Raw genomic sequence first — 13,517 nt, 5'->3', positions numbered from 1 at the left:
CCCATAATGAAATCACGCAAGTCAGCACCATCAGTAAGTAAAGTTAGGTGTTGCTTAATTTCTGTCAGTGTGGAAGTTTGTAGCCATTGAAGGCATAATTTGCCCACACTGTAGGTGGTTATTATCCCTGGGTGATGTCTTTGAGGATATCTAGGGTCTGGCCTGGTCATTTTGAACCCCTGTGTTTTGTTCAGGAATCTGTCTTGACAGTTATTAGTATCTGTGGGCCAGATCAACCACTGTTTCCAATCTGGATGTGTTCTGTTTTTGTTTAATACATAATTTACGTCTATCTCATCATCTGTAGAGGTATTGCTGTACATTGTTGGTTTTGGAATAGACGGTTTATTTAAGTCTTTAATTTTGGCTGGGCCAAGACAGGTAGTTTGTTGAACAGTGTCATTTAAAACTATCATTTGTTCTGGGATCATGCAGGCTCTAAACAAAGATTCTATACCCTGTATTTGCCATTCTTTTGTACCCCAAACACTTTTCAATTCAACATTTTTGTCCCAATAATCAAAACCAAAAGTATTCATTTTTTCAAAGAATGAGTCCGAATATATCAATTTTGTGTTTGTTATCATGGTCTTTGTCCCTGTCTTATTTGACAATTTGAAATAAAATGTTTCAGCATTACTTATGTTAAAACCTGAAAAGTATGAATATTTGTCGTAAACGGTTCTTGAGCTCCCTTTTGGAGGGGTTGCACAATGTTCCCATTGATTATAATTTAAAACATTTCTAGGTTGTGCAGATCTATGTAAAAAAATGGTTACCATAGTGGTTATAACAGTACATACTATCATAATTTGTAGAACCCTGCAAATAATCATGTTTGGTAAATTTAGCAGACATTACTAAGTCAGACATCATATTATTAATGCTTTCGAAGTCCCAATCATCAGCAAATGAGCTTGGTTTTACAAAGTCACTCAATGAGATCTTAATTTGGTGTGGATATTTCAGGATTTCAACCGGACCATAGATTTCGTAGTATGTGTTGTCCCATGCTACCCCACCCGGTATAGGATTGGCTGTGAAGTTGACTGAAGAAAGTTCTCTTTTCTCGACGTGTGAAGATGTGTGTGGTTTGAGGATCAAGTTGATTTTCTGACTTGCTGTGTCCATTTTAGCATATTTTCCCTCAATGAAGCGTCCCAAAGTAAGTACCATGATGAGCCAAAGTATGAGGATAAATGCACCAAAACCCACCCAAAATTCGATCCATGGAGAAATCAGATATGTTTCTTTCAGTTGTTTCAAAAGTTCTTTAGCTTTATCTTTAAAGGTTTTTGATGATGTCTGTGTCTTTGATTCACTGAAGCCTTCAGAGGAATCATCGAAGTTTATGAAGTAGCCGGATGCAGTTCTGTCAATTGTTCCAATTGGTTCAGGATCACTGTTTCTTGCATTTGCACTTGGTACTTCATTGTAGATTGGTGTGTCTCTGCTAAAAGTTTTTATTTGGGTTTTCAGAGGTCTGAGTTATATTGCATTGTTGCATAGTCCTTGTTGTTCTTCTGTAGGCGTTTCGAATGTGATGAGCCTCTTCGTTAGGACCTCTGTACTGGTAGCAAACCTTGGTGTTCGGCTACTTATTGGGAGTCCACTTGGCCTACTGTTTGTTATCGGCCACATGATTGTGGTTTTACCAGGTCGATGGATACAACTCGGTTCTCCTTTTTACCAGCAAGTGGCGGTAGTACAACTGATCTTGTCCCGTTGATAGACAAGACAGGAACTGCTTTTCTGTAAGAAGGCCCAAATTCCTTCTTTACCGCGATCTTTTCCCTGACTAGATCCCCGACTTTTGGAATCCAGACAGGTCTTGCTGGGACAGGTGGTGGTTCTTCAGTGGTTGTTGGCTGTTGTTTCAACTTTATGTTGCTCAGGTCTTTTCTTGTTTTGTTTAAGTCCTGCAAAATAGCCAAACGGTCTTTGATATCAAAGCTTTTTTCTTTCACCACTGAAGTCTGACTATCAATGTCAGAGATCAACATCCTAGTTCCAAATAATAATTCGTACGCACTGAATCCCTTCAGAGAATTTCTTGGCAAGTTATTTAGACTACGTTGGACACTTATTAGATGTTTGACCCACCCAGCTCCCGAACCTAATATCCTTTCCGTTATAGATTGCTTTATGCCTTGGTTTTTTCTTTACACCATCCCGTATCCCTCAGGAAGGAAGTGAGAAGATTCCCGCTGTGCTATGCTCATTTGGCCATGTTTCCCATCAGGCTGGAGGGCTAGAGTGAAAACAATGGTCAAACGTAGCATGCTCTTAGCGTATATGCCATTTAGACTCGCAAATCTTTGTATAACAGTTCTGGCGTCAGCCGTTCGCTGGGGCCACATCCATATGAATCTCGTGCATGAATCCACTGCGACCAAGATATATTTATAGTTACCGTCCCTTTGTAAGGGACCGCAGTGATCTAGATAAACACAGGCTAATGGTTTATCCGAGATTAGAAGGGGCGTCTGAGCTGGACGTCTCACCGTTGATACTTTCATTTTTTGACAAATTTCACATTCTAGAACATAGTTCCTTGTTTGTCTTCTCATTTGTGGCCACCAGTATCTCTGTTTTAATAATGATACTGTGGCTGAGACGCCAGCATGGATAGAAGCAAGCCCTTCGTGTGCCGCTATTATTAGTCCTAACCTATGTTCCATGTTTGGAATTGCCCTATCCCCCACTCCAGGGATTCGAGCAAAAGGAACATTGTTTGCATCAGTTATGTATGAGTATTTTACTGGAAAGCCTTTCGGGAGTGTTTCTATCGAATCCTTTTCTGAAGCGCTGACAGCTTGTAATATTTCGCTGTCTATTTTTGTTTTTGACCGGGTGATGGCAGCTACGGAAGCCGTTTGCACAGCTGCCTTCGCAGCCTCATCAGCCAATGAATTCCCTGCAACGTGAACGCCATCACGTTGATGACTCAGTGTGTGTATCACGTGAGTCTTTGGTAGTTCTTTTTGTAAAAGAACTACTTGTTCCCAGAGCATTTTATGCTTGATTGTGCCTCCTTTTGCATCCTTAAAACCATTTTGAAGCCAGATCTGCAAGTATTCATTATAAGACTGAACGCAATAATACGAATCGCACACTATGAGCGTGGGGAATTCTCGATCGGTATTTTCAAGCGCCATCTTGAATGCCAGTAGTTCAGCTCACTGAGCTGTGCAATCTCCTAGAGATTGCGTTTTAGTGAGGGTTGGTTTAAATTTCCCTTCGTGCCAGCGACCTTTAACAATCGCGCACGCAGCACTATAAGCTTGTTTACCCCCGACTGCGGGTTGTGCTGATCCGTCTGTATATATTATACAGCCGTAATGATCTAGAGGCAGAATTTCGGTCGGCGGAGGACATTCAAATTCATATTGGAGAAATTCTTGTGTTTTTAAGTTAGGATCAAATTCGTATGCCACATCCGTTGCAGCAAGAGAATTAGCCCATTGTATCCATCTAGGATGGAGCGCTTTAGCATTTGGAATGCTTGCCTTTGTTACCGCCTCTAGGGCTGGTATCGGTGTCACGATTATTATTCGTTTACCTTGTGCCAGGGCTCGTTCTTTTGCTATAGCTGTCTGTGTTGCAGTTAGAATTTTTTCCGTAGGGCTAAATTTCATTTCAGCCTTAGTGTACAAGTGTGATTTGAATGCAATTGGTACCTTTTCTCCCTCATTAGAGGTCAGGTATGTGAATCCGCATCTCCCTGGGATGACTCGAATCACAAGATTGCGTGTGTTATCACGTGTTTCTAATTTTGTTTTAATTAGCATGTCTGTTTGTAAGGATCTCAAAATTTCTGTGTGTATTTGAGTCCAATTGGATCTTTTAAAATCTGGTTTCATCAGATCATATAGGGGTTTGACCCTTTCTGCGTAATTTGCAATGTATGTTCTTCCGAAATTTAGGAAGCCTAGAATCGACTGTAGGTTTTTTAGTGTTCTAGGTGCTTGGATTACGTCACATTTCTCTAGGAAATTGTCAGCCAGGCTTTTGCCTTCACTTGATAATTCATATCCTAAGAACAGGACTGTCAGATGGGCAATTCTGGATTTTTTAAAGTTGAATTTGTAACCCTCTGCTGCGAACCCAAGTATTATGGTGTTCACTCTCTTCAAGTGAGTCTCCAAGTCATCATCTGTTAAGTAAATGTCGTCGACATAAGATAATGCTTCATAATCATATATTTGTAGTAATTCTGTTACTCTCGCTGAGAATACTCCCGGGCTGTTCTTGTACCCCTGGGCTAACCGACAGAATTGTTTTTGAGTGCCATTTATTGAGAATGCAGACAAATATCTGCTCTCTGGTGCTATGTTTTGACAAAAGAATCCATTAGAGATGTCTAATGTTGTTTTGTATTTTTTGCGCACTATGTTATTCATTAGTGCAGCACTATGCGAATTTTGCATTGCAAAAGTTTTGCAACATGTGTTAAGGTGTCGGTAATCCAAAACTAGACGATATGAATTGTCTGGTTTGGAGACCGGAAACAAAGGGTTGTTCATTTGTGAGGTGCAAGTTTCAATCACCCCCTGGTATTCTAGCTGATCTAGTATTTCTTTTACCTGTTTTTTAGCTTCTTGCTTAATTGGGTACTGCCTTTGTGCAGTAGGTTGTGATTTTAACTGGATTTTGTGAGGAGGAGAGTCCTCATCCCATCCCACGTGATTTTTATATAAAGCAGGAGCTAGAGCCACTGCCCACTTTCTAGCAAGTGTGTATTTTTTATGAATTGGGATATGATTTGAGAAGGCAGGCATAATTACTTCTTCGCCATGAGGGCAATCCCTGACAAACTCTGGTGGCCAGTCTTTTTCAGCTAGAAGGATATCATAGCCCTTGGAGAGATTATCCCAAAATAGTCCCCTTATTTTTCTAGTCTTATCACCCTCTATACGTAATGTTATTTTGTATATTTTGTGAGGTTTGCTAACTCTGGTGTCTGCAGTTTCCACTTGAAGATATTCATTCGTGTCCACTGTCTCCAGATGATTCATAAGGACTTTGCGAGCTATGCTCACTTCTGCTGCGCTGTCTAGCATTGTCTGAGCCCATTCCCCGTTTTTTAGTTGTGTCCTCAGAATTCTCGGCATTGTTAACTATTTTAATGCTGGCTACCTTCTTCTTTGGAAATTGTAATTTCTTTTTTAGCTGAGCAGGTTCCTTGTCTTTGGACTTGGCGTGCTCTTCTCTTTGTTCTGATCGTCCTCTTTTTTCCGATTTCTGCGAGGAAGTCTGAAAAGATTGAGAGGGACGTGTATCAATGTCTTGATATCTATCAGGCTTTTTTATATTATCCCTATTTCTAAGGTTATATCTTTTCCCAGAGGGGTCACTCTGGGGTGACCTGTGTCTTTGGTTCGGAGATTTTTCTCTTCGCCTAGGAGACCTTCCTCTGGACTGGAATTTCTTTTCTTTGGGATTGGATTGTTTGTTTCCATCCCAGCTCTTTTTTTGTGATGTTGAATTATTATTAAAAAAAATTTTTTCAGGACTTTCAATCAGTTGTGGTTTTACTGGTATTCCACCTAAACTATCTCTACCTAGTTCCTCATAGGATTTTTCTATGATTCTGGCAATTTCAGCTGGTTGGTCTGCTATATCTGTTTCCTTTAACCTCTGGCGGATCGCCACGTTTGCTGCTTCTCCCTTTATGTTGGCTAATAATATAGCCGAGACCTGCTTGAAGTCTTTTAGTAATTTCATACCAAGAGTTAAAGCGGGTTCTGGACCGTATTCATCTTGAATTTGTTTTAGCACATCTGGTATTACCGAAATGGATGGAACACCGTGCGTTTTTGTGTAGATGGAAGCAAAGACTGTACCCCAAGTGTCACAGTCCTCAATGTGTGGTGCGATTCCCATTGGAAGACAGATAGTCAGAATCCTGTGCTTTTCTAGCGGGGTGGTGTCTGGAAACACCGCCTCTATTTGGGTGATTTTCTGCACTAGCCAAAATGGTATTTGTTCCCGTTTAGCCGGTACTTTACCTAGGCAGGACTGGATGTTCTGTGGTGTAATTTTATTTGTGTTCCCCTGGTGAGGGGTCAGCTGTGGGAGTTTAATCGCTGGCTGAATTGTTGAAGTCCGCATCACATACTGGACTAATTGTCTATGTATTTTTATTAATTGTTTTAGCTGTGTTAACAGGTTAGCTGCAGACATCCCGTCGATGTCTGGATGTGGTGTGTATCCGGCTAGGACCAGCCACGTTGCTCCTGGTCTACCTAAAGGACCGAGCCTGGTGATGTGATTATTATGTTTTAGGGCGCCATCAAATAAGAGCAAATGCTCTTGAAATTTGAGTGGTACTTCCACCTCCTCGAAAGGAGTGTACGTTTCAGGAGGTTCCTCTATTTTGTAATAGTGGAAGTACTTTGTTACAGGATTTGCTGCTGGAAAATTTATCAATGAATAGTATACCTCTGTCTGCCGATATTCGTGTGCCTCAATTACGAATATGACTGTACCACCTCTAGGTGTCAGTCCATTTTCTATAAGTTTTATGGTTATAGATTTCCTTTTAATGACCGGGATGAGTATTATATCCTGGTCTGCTTCCTGCATGGTAGCATCAGCTGCTGCGAGTTCAGTGGCTAATCTAACTGCCTCTCTTTCTTCATCACTGTCTACCATTTTACCGACAGGATGGTTATTTTGTTTGTTTGCAGATCAGGTTTCTTATGGAAACAAAGATTAGATGCACAATATTTTGGAACAGTGTATCCTTCAACGTTGACTATACCAAGAACCATACATAGGAGTTCCCTCCTGCGAGGTCTGGCGGATATAACCTTTTACCCACTCCAGACGTCTTTGGAGTATTATGGGAGAAAGGGGTCTGAGTGAGAAAACACGACTGAGTTACTTTAAATGTCTTACGTTAGTTTTATCGCCCTTTCCAAACGCATTGGGCACCATGTAGTGTAGTTCCTATTATCCCAATAGGCTCTGCGCATTGGAATAATACCTTCAATAGTAAAGGCCTAGACCAGACGTTAACTAGGTCTACTACTGTCGATATTAGACTTAAAGTTTTGGGTTTGCCAGCTAGCTCAGAGTTCACTAGAAACTTTCTCGAATGTTCAGGAAGGAATTAACTTCCCTGATTAGACAAGAAGGGATTTAGTTTCTGACAACCATAGAACATGACAACTTTGCTCTCCCCTAACCAAGAGTGTATCTCGAGAGTCGTGTGAACAAAAGGCAATTTATTTTACTCAGTCAGTACGTGCATTCTTAGTCTCATCAGAATGTAGAGAAAAGGAAGAGACGGGCGTGTTCAATAAAAAGGTGTTATTTATTGATCAGTCTCTTTTCTCATACAAGAGAAATGGATCGATATTATTGCAATACTTATAGTTAAGTAAAGTGCATACATTAGAAGCAGAAGTATAAAATAATACTGTAAAAACATTGATATGGTGTCTAAGCCATATGATGTTTAAAATGAATAAAATATATTACATACACATATACATTTGACTAAACGTACTCAACTGGTGTTTCTAAATACGCCTACCCCGTGTACCTGACCTAAGCCTAATACGTGGGCGGGAATAGAAAGTTACAGTTTAAGTTAAGTTTGTTTTTGCCAAGTGACTGACTAAAGAATTCTCTGCGAGGGGTTATTCAGTTCTGTACCTGGAATTAAGGATGAATGAGGGATGGTATCTCTCTCTCTGGCCTCGATATTCCAGGCTGCCTGCGAGGGCTACCCAGAAGCGCCGGTGCTGGATTTCTCGGCAGGAGAAAGCAGCGCGTCTCGTTCTCAGCGCGTCAGGAAGGCGGGGCTGCGCCAGCGGGGTCTGCTCTGCTCTGGGCTTCGGCAAGTATGGCTGCTCCGTCTCGTCACCACCGCGTGTGTTTGCATAGGGCAATATCAGTAATATTTATACCTTTAAGGTGCCGAGATTGACGTAAGGATGGACATAGATACGTCAATAAGGATGTCATACGACTTGCTCGTTAGCACATTCTTTTGCTGAAGTTCTCGGTGAAATCAAAACAATGGCCGCAGGGTTTTGCCCAGGTTGTCATAGGTTTGATTTGTTATGAGAACTCCGTATGCCTTATCAGGGGCTGGAGGAATATCGCTTGTCTAATTAGATCGCAAGCGTTATGACCTAATCAGATAACACGTTCCTGTGCCGTAGTGTGACTGCGTCAGATAACGGTATCTGCATCATGGGGGTTTTCTGCCTCATGGGCTGACTGCTAGTTAACTTGTTGGTTTGTTTAACCAGAATAGGGTCAGGAATAGGGGGATCGATTCAGAACCTATAGGAATACATCACAGTATCTGGCGAGAGAACCAACAAGGCTTGCCAACAGCAACAGATGTGGTAAGCGAAGAAGGTGCAGTGTCGGGACCAGCAAGGCCCATGGGGCTCACCAAGTGCAGGGGAGTCAGAGAAGGTCCCAAGCAAGCAAGAGAGCCCACTGAAGCCAAAGAAGACCCTCAAGAGGACCCAGAGGCCGAAGGCACAGGAGTCGCAAGAGGACCTCGAGCAGCTCACCAAAGATGCAGGCCCACGGTGCAAAGGATGCAGTGAGAAGACCTTGGTAGGAAGAGATGATGGAGATGGAGCTTCTTATAGCATAAATGTCTGTGGAAGACAGAGTCAACAAGCCTTGGCAAAGGAAAGTCCATGCAGCGCACAGGGATTCTGTTACAGCAGTTCGCATGAGGGAAACTGGTATTAAACTTGCTGAGAAGACAGTGCAAGCCTCAAGGGAGCTGATGAACTACCACCTGTCCCACCACCTGTGTTGCTGAACCTTTCGGAGTCCGTGGGACCTCAGGAGCAGCAGACCAGTCAGCTTTGTTGCGGTGCCTGCAGATGTAGGGGAGTGACTCCCTCACTCCAAGGAAGAGTACATCAGGTGTCTTTGATGCCCACAGGCCTGGAAAAGAAGAAACTGGATGAAGCACAGGCACAGAAGACTAGCAGGACGACGAGACCAGCAGCAGCAGGAGCCTTCCTTGATCCAGTGTTGGTTCCAGGCGGAGTCCATCGAAGTAGAAGGTGCCCAGATGGTTGAAGTTGAAATGGGATCGAATCTGAATCTTGTCCCATGATGAATCTGAAGAACCACCCACAGGTACGCCTTTAACTACCCTAGGGAAAGGGGTGGGACGATTCAGGGTTCCCTCCCAACAGAGGGACTGGTCAGAGGGGAGTTTACTGTCATGTCCTTTGTAAAGTTGTGTGCCAGAGCGGGAGCCAACAGCTCCCTGAACTGGTTTCAAATGGAGTATGCAAGGAGGGCACCAAATGTGCCCTTCAAAGCAGTCTGGTGGCACTGGCAAGTGCCCCCACCCCAGCCCAATTCATTAAGTCCTGTCTGGGAGGTGGTCACACCTCCCTGTGACAGGAATCCTATTGTTCTACATTCACCTTCTCAAGCTCAGCTCAGCAGCAGGAGGGCAGAATTGTGTCTCTGGTCCACAGCAGCACTAGCTTGCTGTTAGACCCTTAAAGGCTGGTACCGGGAATACAGGGGCTCCCTAGGGGAGCCCCCCAGTACATGGGATCCAAAACCCAACACTTGAATCAGTGTTGGGGTACAATTCCAACATATTTGATACCAAACATGACCAGGTTCGGAGCACCTAATATATAGTTAGATATCTCATAATTTACTTGATGTCCACTGTATGTATTAAATGGCTGACCGCACTTACAAAGCCTGGAGAATTGACTTTGGGGTTTGTACGGGGTGTACTGCTCATGCAGGGCACCCTCACACTTTTAACATAGCACCCTACCTTCAGGATTGAAAGGCCCGCCTTAGGGGTGACTTATAGGGTTTAAGTGCAGTGACCTCAGATATACGAAAACTTATATATCTGTTGGAAGTGGTGCTAGCTTCCAACAGAGGGCAGGCCTGTAGTCACAGTTGGAATGGTCTCTCATGGGTGGCACAATACATGCTGCAGCCCATGGGAGATCCCTGGGGTACCTATGCCCTGGGTACCCGTTGGAACCGGAGGTCTCTGGTTGGCACAGGTATGCACTCGTGACAAGCAGGGACCCTCAGCTCACCACGGATGTATTACGAATCCTGGACTCTATACAGGACATAGGTGAGACTGATTTCTTGATTACCCTAGATGTGGAAGCCCTCTACACTAACATCCCCCAGAGGGCCACTCTAGAGGTAATTGAGGAACAACTGGGTTTAGAAACTTGGGACTCCAACACGCCACAGACCTTTGTTATGGAATGCGCCACCCTAGCCCTGACCGAAAACTATTTCGAATACAGTGGCAAGTACTATCATCAGACCCAAGGTACATCTATGGGCAGTACCTTTGCTCCTTCGGTGGCCTGTCTATATATGGCTAAATTTGAGAGTTTACATATACACCATGAGTCCAATCCTTTCAGGGATAACATCAAAATGTGGCGACGCTTTATAGATGACATTCTGATCTTGTGGAAGGGCCCTTCCACTTCTCATTTAGCTTTTCTTGAGTGGATCAACACATTGAACCCTCACTTACACTTCACTATGGTCTCCTCACCAAATGAGATCGCCTTCCTGGATTTAACAATCAAACTAGAAGGAGGTGCCATAAGTACAACGATGTACAGAAAACCCACAGACCGCAATAGCCTCCTACACTACAAGAGCCACCACCCCAAGGCCTTACGCACCAATCTGCCTTTTGGCCAATTTTTACGGATAAGGCGCAATTGTAGTGTTGTCTCGGACTATAAGAAGGAATCCTCCATTCTCTCAAGGAACCTATTTGACAGAGGGTACCCTAAAAGTGAGGTTCTAAAAGCAAGAAAACGGGCCAGAAACAACAACCGGGAGGCACTCCTTGACCGCCAGGAAAAAGTCCCGGTTGAAGATCAACCGATCACCTGTGTGACCACCTTCACCCCATTATCCAACCAAATCAGGAAAACGATTAAACACCACTGGGGTATTCTCAACACGGGAGATTTGGTCTTGGAGGAACCTAGGTTCGCCTTCAAGAGGTCACAAAACTTGAAGGATATTCTAATCAGCACCAGGCCAAAAAAGATCAGGAAAGACACCCAACAAACTTTGTGGCATCTACCCCCTGTGACGGGGCACTACCCTTGCGGCATGTGCGGGGTATGCAAATACACAATGACATTAAAGACCATACAACACTCCGATACTTTTATATGGGAGCTCAGACACCACACTAATTGCAACACACCATACTGCATATACATGCTCACGTGTCCGTGTGGCTTGAAATATATCGGGATGACGACCCGCCCAGTCAAAACCCGCATTATCGAGCATCGCAGCAATTTTCGCTGCAAGAAGATCCACACGAAAATGTGTAAACACTATGTGGACTCTAACCACAATGAAGACTCTATGAAGTGGATAGTGCTAGAATCCAGCCCACACTGCCCTAAAAATGCCCTCTTCCGGAAGGAACAGAGATGGGTACACCGACTCTCTACAGATAAACAGGGCCTTAATGAAGACATTCCATGGCACTCACTATAGATCAGCCAGTGTTTATACATATGCTTATATATACGCTTATATATATACATACACTCTCACTGACGGCTGTGGACAAACCTAACTGGATCAGCCACCAAGAGGAGAGGTGACACTCTACCTTCCTTCCCTAAGTTGCTACAACACCACTCGAAGATCCTGACCACATTCCAACGTTGTTTCCGTTCTATCCTCACACCAGGGGCCACCCAACTTGCAGGACAACAAATGGCCCTTGTACCACTCCCCCCTGGCCTTATTCTGCCAACAATGAGCCACTCACCCTCCTTTATAGGGCCTCCACCATCGGAACTGACATCGGGGTCATTGAATAGACCTACATATAAATGTGAGGCATCCCGTTTTTAACACTAACGGGATCGCTCTCACCCTTCATAGCGCCATGAACCCCCAACACCTTGGCCCCTCACCACTAGCCATAGGGGATAACTAACCCTAGGAGCCAGCGCTCTAGCGCGACCCATGACCATTCTAAGATGGCCGCCGGGTCATAAGGGGGTATCACTTAACCCTACAGAGGAGAGCACCCCGGGTCTTTCACTCTAAAAGCGGCCCTCAATTTTTTTAATCGTTTTTCCAAAACCCCCTACATTAGGGCCCTTCACCATTTAATTATATGGGAAAAACAAACCCTAGCAGCCAGCGCTTTAGCGCGCCCTTTGACCATTTAAAGATGGCCGCCGGATTACAGGGAGGAATCACATGACCCTGCAGAGTAGGCGTTGCCACGTCCCTGACGGCGCGCCCGGTCACCGGGACAAAAACACACTGACCGCCGAGCTCCCTCATCTACTCGAGCTCGGCGGATATGGGTAGGTCTCCCCGCGCGGACACTGGAGATAGGAGGTGAGTGACTTAACTTGAAGCAGGAGAGAGGGGGCGCTTTGACCACGCTCGACAAACACATGTCAGTGTTTGTACTTCTAACCCTGAGGAATTATCCTTGTGCTCTCTCTCCCCCGTCTTCCTTCCAGCTATAATTAATGGGCTCATCCCTGTTGTTCGACCCCGCCGATCCCTCATGTGGCAATTAATCCTTAACTATTAGGTAAGAAGGGGACTTGCGCTGTATCTCTACAGCGCTATTAACAGTCACGTCGTGAGTGAGCTATATGGATGTTTATCTTTATGGAGTGTGTGTAGCCATAGTAAGCCTGACCTGGTGCCCACACCAACAGAATTGCTGATTACATGTTGATTGATGGGAGTCTCACCGCTCCCAGGTTGCTGCATTTTAAATTCATTTTTAAATTCTTGATTTTAACACCACTCCTTCACACCACAGTTTCACTCACATATACAGTGGGTTGTGTGCACTCAACAAAGCACTCTGCACGCTCCACGTATATAGGTATGCAGTAGTTGTGCACTCCAGCTCACAACAGCGCCAGCATGCCATCACTTTTTCAATGACCTGGCAATAATGTGACTTATGTTGGTTTTATGAAATTATGCTTTAACCTTTGTTTCCTTATTTTTCTCTATGTATAGGCATAGGAGAATCCACAGAGGTAACATACACCACATACATGATACTAGCATGTTATTAACGTTCCTCCCCCCTTCTTCACTTTTGTTAGAGGTCCTGATGAATCGCGTGTAACTAGACACAGTGCGAGAAACATGTCGACCACCTTCACTTCTAGTCTCCTCTAGGATCACAAGCATTGACCTGTTGACACCTAGCGAGCTAGCCCCACCTTTTAATTGCAGCCAGGGGACCCCCAGAATAAAGTGAATTCCGGTACCCCTTGCTACATTTTAACCCCCTTAGCACATCACTATACCATCTCGCCCACACACCCCCACTTCACCAAAAGGCTGTCGGATAAAAAGATCTCCGCCAAAGCGCCCCTCTTTGAGGTGAGCCCGTCGGGGATTGCACCGCCTCCCCGACGAGGAGCATACGCCGATGATGAAGCATGACACCCTTCTGGGTGTGTGAGGCAAATTCATCCGACATATTGGATGCC

The sequence above is a fragment of the Lissotriton helveticus genome, chromosome 6 (genome assembly GCF_964261635.1).
Source record: "Lissotriton helveticus chromosome 6, aLisHel1.1, whole genome shotgun sequence".
Taxonomy (NCBI): domain Eukaryota; kingdom Metazoa; phylum Chordata; class Amphibia; order Caudata; family Salamandridae; genus Lissotriton; species Lissotriton helveticus.
This window is presented reverse-complemented; position numbering follows the sequence as displayed.